Here is a 4,380-nt window from a genome sequence, read left to right as displayed (position 1 = left end):
GGCAGGCTGCCTCCCCGCGCCCCTGCGGAGGCTGACCGCCGGCGGTCCAGCAGCTGCGCGGCGGGGAGGCGGGAGAGACGGCGGCCCCGACCCCGCTGGCAGCAGCCCGCCCGCCGCGCTGGCCCCTCAGCCGAGCAGTCCCTCCCGGGCCGGCGGGCGGGAGGCAAACCCCGAGGAATTTAAATTTCATCAATGAAAGAGGCGGACCCGCCGCGCCCCGGCTTTCGCCACCCCCGGCCCTCCCCTCCTCTCCCCTCCCCGCCGGGCTGGGCCGCCCGCCTCCCCGGGGCTCCCCGCGCGGCTCCTCCCCGCTCCCGGACGGGACTGGGCCGGGCCGGGCCGGGCCGCGCTGGCCGCCCCCCGCTCCCCGTGCCCCGCGCGGCCGTTAGGCCTGAGGGCGGCCCCGCCTCTCCCTCAGGCGGCGGTTGGGGGGGGGGCCGTGAGGGGCCTCCTCGCCGCCGCCGCCCCGGGGAGGAGATGGGGGGGGAGGGCGGCAGTCCCGCTGTACCCACCTCGTCGCTGGCGGCACCGCGGGCGGCGGGGGGCGGAGAGGGGCGGAGCGGCGGCGCGGAGACCCGCGTGCCGAGCGCGCGCCCCCGCCTACCCCTCCCTCCTCCCCCTCCCTTCCCCCCCCCCCCCCCGCCACCGTCTCCGGCGAGGGCGGGGTCCCGCCGCCTTCCCGGCGGGCCCCTGGCGGCGGCGGTGGCGGAAGTGGGCGGGGCCAGGCGCTGCGCTCCAGCCTCGCCGCGCTGCCGGCGGGAAGGCCGCGCCGCCGCGCGTGCGCCGGGCTGAGGGCCCGCGCGTGGGCGGGAGCGCTGGGGAGCGCGGTGGTGCCCCGCGCGGAGCAGCCCCACGCAGGGGCCGGGGCTCGCGGGGGGTGCGGGCGGCAGCGCTCCGCCTCTCCGCCTTCCCCCGGCCAGCGCAGGGCAGGCACCGGCGAGCGCCTTCCCCGGGGGGTGCGCGGGGCTGCGTGGGGCGCCGGAAGGCGGGTGGTGCCCCGCGAGTTGGCAGCGGGGGTGATGGCGCGGGCCCTCCCCTGCGAAAGCCGTTCGTCGTCCGCCCGCGGGAGACTGAATCACGGAATCACTGAGGTTGGAAAAGATCTGTGAGACCATCAAGTCCAACCACCAACCCAACCCCACCATGCCCACTAAACCATGTCCCACAATGCCACGTCCACACGTTCCTCGAACACCTCCAGGGATAGTGACTCCACCACCTCCCTGGGCAGCCTCTTCCAGTGCTTCACCACTCCCTCAGTAAAGACATTTTTCCTAATATCCAGCCTGAACCTCCCCTGGCGCAACTTGAGGCCCTTTCCTCTTGTCCCATCACTTGTCACTTGGGAGAAGAGACCAACACCCACCTCACCACAACCCCCTTTCAGGTAGTTGTAGAGAGCGATGAGGTCTCCCCTCAGCCTCCTCTTCTCCAGACTGAACACCCCCAGCTCCCTCAGCCGCTCCTCAGCAGACTTGTGCTCCAGACCCCTCACCAGCTCCGTCGCCCTTCTCTGGACACACCTAAGGGGACAGATTTGTGGCCTTGGCACTGCTGAGAGAAAGTCCCGGCCGCCCTGGCAGGGCCCGGCGTGCACCCGAGGCGGGGAGAAGAGGGGTGAAGGTTGCAGCCTGTAATATTTTTCCCGATTTTACAGGTCTGCCCTGCCTCTGAGACGCTCTACCCCCAGTTTCGTTTCCCCTGGGTCTTGCTCTGAGTAAGAGCACTGTTTAATATTCCTGGGTATGTATGTGGGTGTGTATATAAAAACAGATATGATTATATACATCCTATATATTTTTTATCTTGTATAAATATATATTTATGTATTTCTCTATAATATAAACATACATATATAAATCCAGGAATTTATCTATGTATGTTTATATTATATACATATAATCCCAGGCAATGTGTCCGGGCATCCAGGAAAGCAGACATGCTACACATATCCCCGAGGATGTGTATATATATTTATATAAACATACATATTTATCATATAAGTATATATTACCATATATAATTAAAGATACTCTATATATCTTACAGATTTTTATCTATTCTATAAATATATTTAATATAAATGTGCATATACAAATATTTACTATATAAGTGTTTCATGTATAAAACCCTACAAAACATATTCTATATATGATTCTATTTGGAATATACAATTATATATAGTAATATATTGTTATAATTATGTATTATTTATATAGGATAGGATAGGATATGTTGTTGTTATTGTTATTATTGTTATTGTTGTTGTTGTTATTACCACCACTATCATAATCGTTATCATCATCATCATCATCATTATTATTATTTATATCAGGGTTTTGGCAGGGAGAGACAGCGAGTGGCTGGGAAACAGTAAAAATCAAGCTCTTGGCCAGGGCGCGGGGCACGCTCCGCCCGAGCTCCGCCGGCTCCTGTTTGTCCGGCGAGTGGGACCACCCGCCAGCCGGACCCCCGGGTTGCCCCGCACCCTCGTTTCCTGCACCCAACACCCAGCCGCAATATCCCGTAAGGAGAAGAGGCTCGTCCGTTAGCCCCATCGGTCCCACCCCGGTCTCCCCTTCGAACTGCCTCTGCTGCCTGGGGAGCCGCCGAGTTCCAACAACACGCGCTCGGGCGTAGAGCATTGCATTAACGAATTTAATAGCCCCAAACTGATCAAAGCTTTCAAATCGCCTAATTAAAAAATAGCCCTCTCAGGCTCCCCTCCGTGAGACGCCAGAACTCCGACACGGGGCGCGGAAACCTGCGGCTACGGATTTCGGGAATCTTGCCCAAGCGTTTAAAAAGGTATAAAAATGGGCGATCTCCGGCCAGCGGCGTAAGGGCTGCTCCGGCGTTGAACCAGGTGGAGTTGAGCGACGGCTGTGCGAGCAGGGCGAGGGCTGGGAGGCTGAGCATCCCAGGCAAACTGTTGAGGTGCTTCAGCTGATCATTGTGCGGGCTTTTCCTCACCAATTTTTAAAAATTAAAGTAAAATAAAATAAAAAATAATACAAAAGAAAAATAAAATAATAAATAAAATTAATTAAAATTAAATAAAAAGTAATAAAGTAATAAAATAAAATAAAAATAAAAAATATTAAAAAATAAAAATTAAAGATACTAAAATAATAAAAATGCTAAAAATAAAATAATGATTAATTAAAAAAAAAAATAAGAAGATATTTAAAAATTAAAATAAGATTAAAGAAAAAATAATAAAAATTAAGATAATAAATAAAATAAATTTTATTTTTAGTTCTATGGCTTTCTCTCTCTTTCTTTTACAAGGCAAGGAAGCGCAGCACACCTTTGGGGCAAGAGCTAAAAGCCACCAGATCCGAAACGAGCCTGGTCTCGCCTAAAAATCCCCCGTTAACAACCTCAGCGGGGACCGTCCGAAGGTTTCGGGTGCTGCCGCTCGGAGCTGCAGCGCTCTTTAATAGTGTTGTTGTAACGTAGCAACCCGGGAAGACAACAGAGGCGGCAGGGCAGCGGCTCCTGCTTCGGGTGGGGTTCGGTGGTGGTGGGAACGGCTGGAGCTGCTCAGGGGTCGGAAGGTAACGGGGGTGATTTTGTCCACAAATAGGCTGGACAAAAGCTCTGGAATAATTCAGCGTCTATTTTTAACTCCACTCTCGCCATAACTTTGCACGGCCTGGCGCCTCGCAGCACGCCGGCGTGCAAACGGCGCGCACGTCGCTCCCAATGGAAGGCTGTAAGGGGTCTTCAGACCTTTCTGGTCTGGAGATGCTGGCGTGGCAGAGGGGAAGGCAGGGTTTCTATACGTCCTGTCCCGTGAGCTGCTTCTCCACACACTGGAAATCTTTCTGCCGATTTTTGATAGGAAACAAAGCCCTCGGGACAAGCCCTTATGGCAAACAACAGATGAGTCTTGTCCTTATCGCCACCCGGCCGTCACCCTTTCACATTTGCCCCTGGGCTTTTCACCACCGCTGCAATTAAGGGCAAATCAGGTGTCAGCTCACTCCGTTGGATGCAGCCGTAGAAATTCTTGGCACGGTGCTCTTCCTTTCAGGGCTGGAAGCCAAGGGCTGGAGAGATGGGAGGAAAACAGCTCATTACAGCCACGGCGGGGCGAGACCCTTCCCCGTTTTCCCCCACGCACTCAAGGCTGGACCCAGGACCAAGCTCAGGCAAGGTGGCTGTGGTTGGACCTCCGCATGCCCACCCAGAGATCCCAGGATGGGGAAAGCCTCGCAATGCCATGCCGGGCTCACCCACCTCCTGGTGTCTGCGCCTACGATCAGGCAGGTCTCCTGCAACCAGGGGCATGGTGGACCTTGGTGTGGGGATGTCACGCTGGTGCTGTGGGGGCTGACGTGGGTCCGGAGGTGATAGTAACACTTTGTGTCTGCA

The sequence above is a fragment of the Gavia stellata genome, chromosome 23 (assembly GCF_030936135.1).
Source record: "Gavia stellata isolate bGavSte3 chromosome 23, bGavSte3.hap2, whole genome shotgun sequence".
In the NCBI taxonomy this organism is placed as follows: Eukaryota; Metazoa; Chordata; class Aves; order Gaviiformes; family Gaviidae; genus Gavia; species Gavia stellata.
This window is presented reverse-complemented; position numbering follows the sequence as displayed.